The sequence below is a fragment of the Sciurus vulgaris genome (genome assembly GCF_902686455.1).
Source record: "Sciurus vulgaris genome assembly, chromosome: 18".
Taxonomy (NCBI): Eukaryota; Metazoa; Chordata; class Mammalia; order Rodentia; family Sciuridae; genus Sciurus; species Sciurus vulgaris.
Genome location: NC_136479.1, coordinates 12501150 through 12515336, shown reverse-complemented (window position 1 = coordinate 12515336; position 14187 = coordinate 12501150). Strand labels below are relative to the sequence as shown.

The 14187-nt window shown below is 49.8% G+C and overlaps 1 long non-coding RNA gene across 1 annotated transcript in view; it reads right to left on the bottom strand.

The window, feature by feature from the left end:
- Positions 1–1836: 1836 nt before the first annotated feature.
- Positions 1837–14187, bottom strand: part of LOC306649574 — a 67759-nt gene continuing 55408 nt past the window's right edge. The window contains exons 5-6 of the long non-coding RNA XR_013760657.1: positions 3435–3642; positions 1837–2350 (exon numbers count right to left, since the gene is read on the bottom strand). This is a non-coding gene — a long non-coding RNA (uncharacterized lncRNA). The remainder of the gene's footprint in view (positions 2351–3434; positions 3643–14187) is intronic.

Below are 14187 nucleotides of genomic sequence, written 5' to 3'. Positions count from 1 at the left end.
AATGACAACCTCAGAATTTTCTCTCCCTTCCTCTCTTTTAATTTGGATTCACTGCCGCTTTTTCCCATTCTGTTTAAGATTGGGTTCCATTTCCAAAAAGCAAGATCTAGAAAACCAGCGCGCCTCTGGACCCCTCTCTCATGCCCAGGAGTGACAGACAGGCTTGCCCCTCCTCCCTGTCCCTCCCGGCTCCCCTGTCCAGTCATCTAGATTCCGGATTCTTCCCCGACTCCTGGAACCCGTTCTCAAAACAACTCCAGAACTTCGATCAACTTTTATTTCCTTTTTTTGTTGTTGTTTTGTTTTTAACTCTGAGCTCCTAGGGACCCTTTCGGAAAGATTGCCCTCACGTTGAAAGATTCAAGCGATCGTCACAACGTGGTTAGTGATAATAACAGAGCACTATGAATAGGATGAGGTTGATGATGACTCCTATTCCTCGGCCTCTTACAGAGTCTATTTTAAGATCTTTGTACGCCCGACCCTCATTTTGGAAATCAGGAAAGTGAAGCACAGAGAAGTTAGGCCACTTGCCTGAAGTCGCACAGTTCACAGCAGTAGCAGGGGTCCACACCCAAGCTGCCAGATTCCAAAGTCTATAAGACTGCTCTGCCCCTCCACCTTCACCCTGGGGAGAAATGTCTGTGGAAATGGCACCCCATATCCAGAAATCAACTCTGAATCCACGTGGCAGGGTAAGGGAGTAGGACCATAAAGCAGCCATGGGAAGTTCACCTCTGCGTTCCTCTGAAATGGTAGTCAAATCAGGTGGGCCTTTTCTCTAACATCCCCAAACCATGGACCTTGCTTTTAAGTCATTGTAACAGAAGGTTGGCAAAAATGACACTGAATCCAGATCATCGGGTACATAAGAGAAGGCAAGGTGCCGTGGGCAGGTGCGCTGTGGACCCCAGTGGAACCAAGTTGGGGTTCTGGTCTGAGACTCAACGTCCACCTGGATGCTGGCTCACAGGGAAGTCATCCCAAGCTTGCCCTTTTATTTTTAGGATACGTTTTTATTTTTGCATTTAAAAAATTTATTCCTTTTAGACACACATGACGGTAGAGGGTATTTCGACATACCATGCATACATGGAGTCTAACTTCCCATTCTTGTGGTTGGTTGTACATGATGTGCAGTTACACTGGTTGTGTGTTTGTATATGAACACAGGAAGGTTAAAACTATGTCTGATTCATTCTACTGTCTTCTCCTTCCCATCCCCCCTTCCCTTCACTCCCCTAGTCTAATCCACTAAAGTTCTATTCTTTCCTCCCCAACCCTTTATTTTGTGTTAGCATCCACGTATCAGAGAGAACATTTGGCCTCTGGTTCTGAGGATTAGCTTATTTCACTTAGCATGATACTCTCCAGTTTCATCCATTTTCTGGCAAATGCAGTAATTTCATTCTTTATGGCTAAGTAATATTCCATTGTGTGTGTGTGTGTGTGTGTGTATCACATTTTCTTTATCCATGCATCTGTTAGAGCACGTAGGCTGGTTCCATAACTTAACTATGGTGAATTCAACTGCTATAAACATTGAAGTGGCCACATCGCTGTAGTATTCAGCCTCAATCTTGTGTCATGAAATGACTATTTATTCCTAAAAGCAAACTAGCAATCATAGATGGGTTCCTGTTCATTCATTAAAACATGGTTGGGTTCTTGAATATTCTATAAAGTGTTATCGCATGTTTTAATTCCATTGCTTTATGCGGTTTTTTTTTTTTTTGCTTTATGTTTTTTGAAAAAAGAAAATCAAGATATAAAGCCATTTAAATAATTGTTGACCATTAAATATTACAACACTGGTATTCAGTGCTAGGCATTTCATTGTATTTCCTTTGTTAAAGAATTAAAGCTTTACATCTTTGCATTTGCAGTGTTTTGGGGAGAACCCATTGTCCATCCATCTAGCAAATGGTCACTTATGCATGTGGGGACAGTTGTATTTGGGAAGCCTCTACCCTGAGTCCGGCTCTGGGCCACGCCTGGCTTTAAAACGAGTTTTCCAGAGCAGCTTCAGTCTTTAAGCTTCAGGTACCTACTCTCATGGAGCCAGGAATTACAAACATTCATTGTTTTACTCCCAAGAACAGCAATTCCATGTGTCCACTGATTCACAGGGAAATACGTTTAATGATCACACACAAGGAAGTGGAATCCTAACCGGAGGGAACAGCCGTGCCGGAAAACGTGAGGTTCTCGGCAAAGGGGGACCAGGAACACAGAGCGCTGGATTGGGGATGGATTCGCCAGCTGGGTATGAGCTTGTGGCCCTCTTGCAATGGCAGAGGGAATCTGTGGGATGGATTTGGGATGCTCTCTAAAGACGCACGGAAGCCACCTGAGAGAGAAAGCAAAGGAGGGGTAAGATCATTAAAGTCAGAGGAAAGAGAACCGACAGCCCTCCAAGAGAAGAAGATAAGGTCACGGGACACGATAAAACGCCTAAGAGCGGCTGATAAAAGAGGAATATTACTCAGCTTTGAAGAAGAATGAAATCCTGGCATTTGCTGGTAAATGGATGGAGCTGGAAAATCTCATGCTGAGTGAAATAAGCCAAACCCAGAAAATCCAAAGGCCAAACGTTTTCTCTGATATGTGGAAGCTAATTCACAATAAGATAGGGGATAGGAAAGAACAGAGTGACTTTATATTAGGTAAAGGGGAGTGAAGGGAGGGAAGGGGTGTGGGTAGGAAGGACAGTAGAGTGAACAGACATTATCACCTCACTGACCCGTATGACCGCGTGACCTGTGCGATCCTGCAATATGTACAATCAGAAAGATGAGCGCACACTCCATTTATGTACGAGCTATCAAGATGTGTAAGTGCATTCTACTCTCATGGATAACTCGTAAGAAAAATGAAATTTAAATTTTTTTTTTAAAAAAAAGCAAAGAGGACAGAGAGAAAGACCAGGTTCCAGTTGGGAGCACGGGCAGGGCCACCGCGGCAGGACCGGCAGAGCTGCCTGCCCCTGAGCAGGAGTTAAGCCCGTTTCTACGACCCCGCACGTTCCTGCCAGGGCTCATCCCCGTTCCTGAGCATGAGCCATGGAACATCAGACTCGCCTCAGAACCCGAGGTTCCTAGTCAGCAAAACAGATACGCACGTCATGTTGTCGCCACCAAAGCCTGAGGTCAGAAATGCCTTCATTGGCTAAGAAAACGCCCGATGTCCAAAGTCGGGACACAGAATCGAGAAGAAGCATTGCGCGTCAGACAGGCAAAATAACGCACTTGGAGAGGGGAGGGCTCCAAATGCTCATCCTCCTGAAATTACCTGAAGGAACAGACGCTGCTCTTTGGTCCTTAGAAATCAAAGTGCTTTCCTGGGGTCCCTGGAAAGGGGTCAGAGGTGACTTTGGTGGCAGTGATCCTTCCCTGCTGCCTCTGTCAACCCAGGGTATCTGGGATGCCACAGACCCGGCCACATCGTCTCCTTGGACACGACCTCGCCGGCAGGGCAGGTGCCACTGCTGTCCCTCCATGAGAACGCCCAGGCAGGGAAGAGGCCAAGAGAATCCCCAGTGGTCACCTCCCGTGTGTAATGGAAGGATCAAAAGCAGGCTGACCCGATGCCAGGATTCGTGTCCCCCGCCAGCCCAGAGGCCCCCTCGGCACGACTTCTCTCCTGCAGAAAAGGACAAGCAGCTCGAGCAGGTCAGCGAAGGGACACTCGCCCAGACAGGAGGAGGTGTCCATGTTGGCTTGCTCCTTTATTCAGCTCACGCTGCGCCATACTGACTATCCCCCCAGAATATGCAGAAGCTACCGATGGGAACGCGCAGGGACGGAGGGAAAACCCACGAACTGTGGAGGAGGAGCCGCTGCTGAGAAGCAGGAACGGAAGGAGTCGAAGGCAGCCACCCCTGCCCAGAGCCACCATGTAGCACAGCCCTCGCCCAGAAGTCCCCATTCATCGGAACGTCAGCTCCTCCTGCCCCAAAGTCCCAAAGAAGAATCGAACAGAAATATTTCAAAAATAAGAGGAGTCCTTCCCCATTCATTCATTTAAATTATTTTTAAAATTGATACATGACTATGAGACATGTTTGGGGGCAGAGCGTGATGTTTCAGTCCATGTACTCCATGTGCAAAGATCAAATCAGTGTAATGAACATGGCGATCACCTCATTTACCATTGGTGTTGAAAACGTTCAAAATCTTCCCTTCTCACTATTTTGAAACATATACTGAATTTTTTATACTGCTTTGATAATTTTTCAAATTTTTAAAATTTGTTCTAATTAGTTGTACATGACAGTAGAAAGCATTTAGAGCAGCTATAAATAGATTGCAATCTCTCATTTTTCTGATTACACATTTTGCAGGATCACATGGGTCACACAGTCAAACATGCACATGAGGTAATAATGTCTGTTCACTTTACTATCATTCCTTCTCCACACCCCTTTCCCTCCCTTCACTCCCCTCTACCTAAAATAAAACAACTCTATTCTTCCCTATTCCCCCACTTATTGTGAATTAGCATCTGCATATCAGAGAAAACACTTGACCTTTGGTTTTTTTGGGTTTGGCTTATTTCACTTAGCATGATATTCTCTAACTCCATCCATTTACCAGCAAAGGCCATAATTGCATCCTTCTTTAAGGCTGAGTAATATTACACAGTGTATATATACCACATTTTCTTTATCAATTCATCTGTTGAAGGACACCTAGGTTGGTTCCATAGTGTGTTTATTGTGAGTTCTGCTGTAAACATTGATGTGACTGTGTCACTCTAGGGTGCTCAAGGACACCAAGATTTGCAACTCCTATCTAAGGGCAGTCTTGTACCCACTGGGCACCTTCTCCATCCCTCTGCACCCCCCACCCGCTCGAGTCTCCAGCAAGTACCTTTCTACCCACCAGATCAATGTTGTGTTTCCACATATGAGTGAGAACATGTGGAATCTGTCTTTCTGGCTCATTTTACTTAACATCATGTCCTCTGAGATCATCTGTGTTGCCACAAATGACAGAATTTCATGTTTAATGGCCTAACAATGGTCCACTGTGCATAACTGCCACATTTTCCTTATCCGTTCACCCACCAATGGGCACAGAGGTGGACTCCACACCTTGGTGGCTGGAGATAGAGCTGCCATCCTTCATTCTGTAACACTGATTCCTGCAGCATCTTCTGTGTCAGGCACTGTGTGGGGCCCCTGTGACCGACAGTGGACCAAAGAGACCCATCCCACACGAGGTCTGCATCCTAGTACAGGATGGTAATCAGTGAACAAAATGAGCCAGGAAATAAAGTGTTCTGTGGTTAGTTAAGAGTTGGTCAAGGAAGGGCTGGATAGAGGATGTTCTGTTGCACCAGGGAAATGTTCTAATTAGCCAGACTCAGAAAGTCCCGGGGCAGATGTTTTCTCTCATGTACAAAAAAGCTACAGCAAAATAAGGAAAGTGAAGGGAAGGTGGAATCCCATGTAAAGAGAAAGGAGATCAGTGCAGTAAGGAAGGGAACTGAGGGAGAGGGAGGAGATAACTCAGGGAGTGCAGTGCTTGGACTAAGCAAATGCCCAGTCCTCATGGTCACTAAGTCGAAGTGGATCAACCACATCAGTGTTGTCCAACGTAACCCTCTGCGATGAAGAAAGCATTCCTCTGCGTTGTCCAGCATGATAGCCACTAGCCACATGTGGCTATTGAGCACTTGATAGGGCAACCAGAGCAGTGGAGAAGCGTGATCTGTAATCTGTGGCTGATGGCCGCCATATTGCATAGCACGCCATTCTGGACTTCACTCCCCATCCAGAAGTGGCCTAGTGTGTTTGCCCCTCGGTGGTGCCGCTGTCCTTGGTGCTGAAACTATGTTTGTATCACGCTGAGGTCAATCTGCTTTGGATCCAAACAGCTTAGTCCTTGATAAAGAACTCAGAGGAGCTTCCATATCCCTGGATGAGGGCTGCGCCAAGGTTCCTGGGAGACCCTGGGAGTGGGCACACAGCGTCCGAAATCTTTCCTGTCCCTTTATAAATCCAAATTTTGATCACTGTAATAACTAGTATTTATTACATTCTTACTATGTGACAGTCCATTTTAAAGCTTCGTCTCACTTAATCCTACTGAAACTCTGTGAGGTAGACGCTGCTATAATCCCCTTTGCACAGACGGTACGGAGAGGCTTAAAAGAAGTGTGTCTAGAATCCCACAGTTCATAAATGGTGGGTCCTGGATTTGAACCCGAGCAGCCCGAGTCCAGACTCTGTGCTGTAATGGAAAACCCAGGGCCAGAGGGGCCACTCCTGGTACTGGGCTCCCCAGTTCTCCAAAGGAAATGGATTCTATGGCATTTCACAGGAAAGGGAAGATTGGAAGAGGACCCAAGAGCTCACGCAGTCCAAGAGAGCACAGAAAATCACACTTTTAAACGGGAAAAAAAAATCAAGGAAAAACTCGGTGGCTAAAATCACCTAACATCTCATCCCTACAAGAACCCACCGAGGGGGTCTCTCCGTCCCCCAGAGTCCCCTTCTCTGTGTCAGTAGCTCCAGATGCACAGCCCTGGGAAGAGCCAGGTCATCGGTGGGACCTGTCCAAGAGCCCGCCCTCTCCTCCAGAGCTCACGGAGGACAACGATCGGGCTTTTGGCTTCTGGAGCACCAAGACACGTCGCCAGGCAGGACACAGCAGGAGAGTGGCTGCAGAGCAGACGAGACACCACCAGCATCGGCCACCGCCGCCCCCTGCCCTCTTCACCGAGGCCAGCGAGGGCCGGCTGCCCTGCATCTCCAGCTACATAGGAGGTGTGGCTGCCAGTCAGCTGAGCAGGACCGGAGTCCAACTCCTGATCTGACCCTACAGACAGGCTTTCCCACCCCACGGTCACCCCAGTGCTGCCACACAAGGTCCTGTCATGCCGGGCATTGATTATCGGCTTGATCATTATCTCCCGAGAGACACTACATCTTGATTTATTTTAACAGGATACTTTCCATGACTTCTGAGAATGGAGTCACATCTCGTCTCTGAGGAGTCACTCAAACAAACATGAGACCTGGACGTCGCTCCCAGCCACCCAGGAGCCCTCCGAAGACACCCTCCGCACTGGGAGGTGCTGCCAAGTATAAAATCTCACCGCCCAGCGCCCCATGAGGTTCAGGTGATGGGAGTAGAAGGTGACGTCCGGCCAGGGCAGCGGCGGCTCAGCTGTCATCCCCAGCATTCAGCATCGGGGACCCCGGGACCTCAGCTGCCTCTCTTCCTCCTCGTTTGGCATTCTGAGTCCCACGGTGCCTTGGGTTCCTGACGCAGGATGTGATGTGGACACAGCCCCCTCGTCCTCCTCTGCTTATGCAAAACTCTCTAGGACCCAGCCTGGCTCCCTTCTAAGAAACCGAAATCCGTGTGCGTGCGTGTGTGTGTGTGTGTGTGTGTGTGTGTGTACAAATGAACAAACGTGAGCCCTCAAAAAAGAAAACAAAGAAAGGGAGGGAGGAAGGGAGGTGGGGCAGGGAATACAAAACTGAAGCCATGGTAGTCAGAAAGAAGCGGCCCCTCTCCCTGCAGTTAAAGCAAATCTGTGACAAAGCCTGCATCTACCAAGGGCCCCCTTTGCCCTGCAAGGATGTGAATACTGCATAAAAACTACCTTCTCTCCCAACAGCCCTGCTATGCCTGCCAAGCGGGACGGCACTCAGGAGGCCAAGTCCCCTGGAGGAACCTGGCAGGAGGCGCCCACCCTGGGCACATCTGCTCTCTCTGCGTCCCCTTCCTCCTCCCTCCTCCTTTCTACTTCTTCTAGAAGAGGAGGGTGAGCAGGAGGCCAGAATTCGCACCTGGGTCATTCTGGATCCCATTCCCAAAGAGGCTTCCCTGGAACAAGAGCAAGCGACTGTGCTGCTGTGGGTCCCAGGAGCAGCCTGTCTAATCCTCTGCTGGAAAAGTGGACGGGCCCGGGAAGTTCTCACGGTCCTCCTGCCTCATACAGTTGCCCACGTTAGTTGATCAATTAATGAAGAAGCCGTGCTGCCCCGGAGTGATACGCACGGGAGCCTGGGAAAGCAGAAGGGAAGCGCAGAAAGTGAAGAGCGTCCCCAGCCGTGCGGAGCGGCGGCCCTGAGCACAGCCCAGTTCGGCAACCTCTGTTTATCCGCAGAGCCAGAGCAAGCAGCCAGGTGGCTCAAAGGAACCAGAAAGACTTCTCGGAATTTTAAACGAACAGTCGATGCACTTCACCAAAAGATGCTCAGACCTCAGGAGAGCTTCAAGTGCTCTCTGACTCAGAAGAGCTTCCCCCGCAGAGCCGGAGGGAACAGGGATGTCCCCACGCTCTGAAGATGAGCAGGACGGCTGTATTCTCCCGGCAGGCTCACCCAGCTCGGGTGCTGTGCTCACCCAACAACCGGCCTCTCATCCATCCCAAGGCCCAGGGAGGGCCAAGAAAATGGGAAACAGGATTTAGAGCACTGCACTGGGCTTGCACCAGAAAGGCTTTATAATGGTCAAAAGGACACTGGACACTGAGCTTGGATCCTAAAAAACTGGGCGGGGCCAGGCATGGAGACGCACACCTGTAATCCCAGCAGCTCGGGAGGCTGAGGCGGGAGGATCACGAGTTCAAAGCCAGCCTCAGCAACTTTGCAAGATCATTCTCAAAAATTAAAAAAAAAAAAAAAAAATCAAAAGGGCTGGGGATGTGGCTCAGTGGTTAGGCACCCCTGGTGCCAAAATAAGTAAATAAATAAATAAATAAATAGGAGGAAAACCTGGGTGGGATCCTGCTTCTTCGGTTTCAATAGGAGTGTGTTTATTTGGGCAAGCCTCTCAGAACCTCCGTCTCCCAATACGTCCAGTGGGGACGTCATTTCAACTTCACAAAGCGGCAGTAAGGATGAAGGAAGGAAGGAAGCCCATCTGTGCTCTGGACGTCACAGAGCAGGTCTCGGATGCAGGATAAAGGCCGTCATTAATATCGGCAGCTCAGCTCCGAGCTCTTCCCTCCTCGTCCTGCCCTCCCCAGGAGCAAGATGATATCTGTGATAGTTATTACTCAGGGAAATCACATTTCTCCATTAGTTCTTCTTTTATTGAAACCCATTAAAATACTTTCAGCAAACTGCCTTCTTTAAAAGTGTTGTTAATCACTATTTTATTCCAAGATGTTGGTCTAAGGAGAAGAACAAGTGAGACTTGAGAACTTGGGTGGCATGCTCTGAGAGTGAGGTGGATTCCATGAGGATCGGTTAACTCCTTTCAAACCATCAATAAACAGAAGGATAGAGAGAGACTTAGACAGCCATGAAATAGTCAGCAATCGATACCAGGCCGGATCTCCAAGGCGCCTACCGAGGCCGTGATAAGTTAAGACAACGTTTCACCCGCAAATTCAGCACGTGCCAAAATGACAAGCTCACGCTCTGCTTAGTCACAGGGGATGCTTCGAAATTCCTTCCTGTAATTGAGCCTTTATGGAAAGGGCATCTGCTGTAGATAGAAGACAGACAGACAGACGGAATGCACAGATGGATTCAACTCAGATGAGGTCTAGTCCTGTCCATCAAGGCATTGGATATTTTTAAAACATGCAATAGGATGAGAAAGAACCTAATAAATAATCTTCACCCACCTTCTCATTTTTTAAAAGGTATGGGAATTAACTCGCCAGGTCACAGAGCCAGGGCTTCAGCCGTTATGAATAATAGCTAGCGTGCACTGGGCATCTACTATGTGCCGAATTTTTTCCAAAGCTCCCAAGGCGCAATGTCTCAATTTTCCCAGGAAAATCAGGACACCATTGTTACTGTCAAGGAAACTGAGGCTCAGGAAGGTGCCATCCCTGGCCCAAGGTCACTTAGCTGATGGTTGCAGACACAGATTTGGAACCCGAGGGTCCTCAGAGCCACACTGAACCCACGACTCCTAGTTTCCAATGTAGCACAAGTTCCCTTTATATATTTTAATATGAATTTTTTAATTTAAAATCTTTCTGTCATTCCAGTGGTAATTGGAAAATTCCCTTTCTTTTTTAATGAACTTGCAAAAAATAATTACCTCTGCAAATTGCACATGCCCTCTTTTTCTAGGGGGATCTACTGTGTGCGCAGAGGGCTCGCTCGGTGGCAGCTGGGCTGCACCATAAATAAGCCGTGCCCAGGCCGAGCCTGCGCGGCTGTCTGCAGAAGAGCGTGCCAGGGAGCAGCCCACGCCCCGCCCGAGCTCACTCCCTGGCTGCCCGACAGCTGATGAGCAGAGCGTCCCCAAGGGCTGCATTAGGTAGCAGCCCACGTGCTGTGGAATTTGCCTCTCAGGAGCCGGCACCTTGATTTCTTCCCAGCCCATTTGCTTCTGCACCTCCTACCGGAAGGAAAGCAAGCCAGGGCACCCCTGGAGCAGCTGGTCTGGTGGCAGGGTTCCCCCCTCCCGCCACCCCGGCACATCAGGAGGACAGATGTACGAGTCGATGTGGTGCCTGGTCTCCGAGGCGAAGGGAAGTGGGTTCAAGTCCCGACTCTACCATTCATAAGCCAGGTGGCCCCTGGAGACTTCTTCAACCTCCTTGTTTTTCAACTACAAAACAGGAATAATGGTTTCCTCCACAGGGTGCCAGCGAGGATCAAATTAATGTGCTAATGATAGCTAATGATCTTTCAGCATTCGCGATGAACCAGGCGCTTCCTTGATCACTGAACACGTGTATTCCTCACACAGTTCTCATAAATCAGTAGGCAGTATCTTTATTCCCAAGTCACATATGAGGAAACTGAAGCACAGAGAGGTTCTACAACTGGCCCAAGGTCACACAGCAGGCTTTGCACCAGCCATCTGGTTCCAGACTAAAATCCCTCAGGGACCACACTTTCATTAAGAATCCAGAATGTAGTAGGTGCTCAGTAAACTTCAGTTTTGTTGTTACTATTGAATTGCTTCCAAAAATCACTCACCTATTCAGAAGGGTCGATTCATTAAGAATCCAGAATGTAGTAGGTGCTCAGTAAACTTCAGTTTTGTTGTTACTATTGAATTGCTTCCAAAAATCACTCACCTATTCAGAAGGGTCGATGGTCAGCGTCTTGGAGAGGTCAGAGTTATCATGTACTGACCCTCAGGTCTGTTATTTTATTTATTCTTAATGGCAAAACCACATGCTGGTTTTATTATTCCCATTAAATCCATGAGGAAACTGAGGCCCAGGGCCTCTTACAAGGCAAACAGGAGAGCCAGGATTGAAGACCAAGTCTATCCCACTCCAGAGCCCACGCCACTGGCTGCCTGGATGACCCCTCATGGCCTCCACCATGTGAGGCAGACCTTCTCTGCCTCCTCCGCTTTATGAAGGTCATGAAGATGGAGTTTCCCCAAGCTTACTGTGTCCACAAGCCAGTCGGGAATCTTGTTCAAGGCAGATCTGGGCTCCGCAGGTCTGGGTGGGAGCTGAGCCTGGTGTGACATCACCCAGGAGGTGTGCCAGCTGGGGACGAAGTCTCAACGGGGAAGAGGTAAGAAGGTCCTCCAGCGCCTCCCGCTTGCTGACTCTTGGCCACTGAGACTCCAGAGGCCTGCAGGGTGGGGAGGGCGACCGGCCCAGTGTCTCCGGCTCTCTGGAGCCAGGTGTCCCACCGGCAGCCCCTGCGTCACCAGCACACAGCACAGGCGCCCTCTCCACCTCCCTTAGGACTTTGTCCTCAGGCGTGTGTGACTCCCGGGGGCCACTCCACCGCCGGGCAGACTGCAGGAACACCAGCAACCAGTGACCCAGGGAAGGCAGCCCGGTGACGTGGGCCTGTACCTGGGCAAGCCTTCAAAGCGGTCCCTTCCACTCGCGGCAGCCAATGGGTAGAGCGGCTAACCGGTCCCCGTGAAGAGTGCCTGCTCCCTGTGGTTTGACAGCCGTGCTCCTGTCCCAGGAGCTCAGGGACACCAAGATGGCAGACGGGGCATGAGAAAGAAGCTGCTGGAGGACAGGACCGAGCCACCAATCCTGTCCCATGTACAACAAATCTCGTCACCATGACAACTCCCACCCCTGGGGACATCTCCCGGATGACTCCCACCACAGGTTGGAATTCCAAAATAACCAATGGAGGTACCGTGGGCAGTATTCTAATCAGGTTTCTCAAGTGACCAATGGGGAGAGGGGACTGGAAAATATGCTAAGCAGGTATGGTAAGATACCCACTGGGGGACGATGGAGCGAGGTCTCCAATCAGGTCCGCGTAGGCAAGAGAACGCCCCCCCCCCCAGCATCTAAGACCCGACCTCCAGACCCGGCGCCTGAGCCTGCCCCCTCGCTCAGCCCGCTCTGCTCTACCTAAGGGAGGGCTCCCGCCACCTCCAGTAAGTCTGTCCTCCGCTGCTCCTGTGTGTCCTGCTCGATTCTTTGTTCTGGACACCAAGGACCTGGGCTTTGACGGGATCCCCAACGCTGGCAGTCCCCTGCCCCACCCACCTCCAGGTATTCCCTGCACCCCACCCGGCTGTGGGGGCCTTTCTGACCCTGGGGCATCAGAGTTCTTCCGGGGGACCCGGGTCATGGCTCAGGGGTAGAGCTCCTGCCTAGCCCCTGTGAGGCCCTGGGTTTGATCCTCAGCACCGCATCAAAAACACGCTCCATTTATGTACGACCTGTCAAAAGGTATGAATGCATTCTACTGTCATGCACAGCCAATTAGAACCAATTTAAAAATTAAATAAAAATAAGTAAAACAAGGTATTGTGTCCATCTACAACTAAAAAATATTTTAAAAATTAAAATGATCCTTCCAGCTTCAAGGCTTGGACTATGCTCTTCTCTCTGATGGATTCTCTTCCACCATCTGTGATCCCTGGAGATTATAGATCCCTGGAGATCCCTCTGCCGCCACACCCCAAGTCCCCTTCCAGGGTCAGGACACCTTCCCAGGCACTGCTCACTGACCTAAGATGCTGGTGACATACCCCGTTCTCTCTAGACACGTGGGCCCCTTTTGGTGACCCAGCAAGAAGCAAAGAAAGCCATCTTTGCCACACCTGGGTTAACAGGCATCTCTTGACAAAGGCTTCATCTTGGAAGCAGGCGGTGACTGGTATGCTGATCCATGATCCAGTACATGTGGCTTGTATTAAACAAAATAAAATAGGCAAACTATTCCCAGCACTTACGATCCCACCCAGTTAGAGTTACTTCCTATGTAATAATAATAAGCAAACACTTTAATGCGCAAGCACTGTTCTAAGCTCCTCACCTACACTGATTTAGGCTTGAAAATAACGGTAGAGATGGCGATCTCATCACCTTCCCCAATTCACAGACTAAACACAGGGTCACAAAAGGGCGAAGTGACCTGCCCAGCATCACGCCCTCGGTCAACAACTGAGTTTGAACTTGGACCCCGTCTGGCTGGATCCTGAGCTCTGAAGCCCTCCGCGGCTGGTCTGCAGGCTGCACCGCCGTGTTCACTGCTAAGGCTGATGATTTATTCTCTCAATTCATGTCACTCCCGATCAGCACATTCCGTGGTATGTAATTTCAAACTGCCGTGGAAGTTTGAAGAAAAAGGAGTAGGTGGTGTGAGAGGAAGACCCCGGGCGTCTAATCCCACAGGAGCATGGAGAGCGAGCTCTCTGAAGTGCAGGCTTGAAGCCTAAGAGGGAAGGCAGAGTCAGTGGAGGCCTGGGAGGGCCACATGACCGGAACAGCCCGCCTGGCCAAAGCCCAAGGGCAGGGGGCCCCAGCTCATTGAAAGAACTGACCTCAAATCCTTGACCTTGGAACAGAGCAAGAGGAAAGGGCGCAACAGTGACTTCCAGGAAGCTGACAGTGAGGAGGAGCAAGGACCAGCAACCAGAGAAGCAGAGTCAAGGTGGGTGAGCGGAGAGCAGCCAGGTGTCTGAGGGAAGTCTGAGGCAAGGAAGAGGTTCAGGCACCACACAGAGAGGGAAACACTCTCTGTGAAAGATCCCAGGGGACTCCAGGGGGCATCTGAGGTGGCAAGCCACCATGCCAACATCATCAGGGGGACGGAGGGCTTGCGGGAGGTTAGAACAGGCCAGTTTGGGCTCATGCATCACAGACAAAATGAGGACCAGGTGATAAGATCCTCGAGGGAAACTGGCCAAATGAGAGAGTTCAGTAGGGAGAGAATGGCGGAGAGAAAGGAAGTGAGGGAAGCCCTGGCCTGCACATCCACCTGTTCTTTTCTCCTAAGACCCTCTTCCTGCCTTTTCCTTCCATTGCTCATAA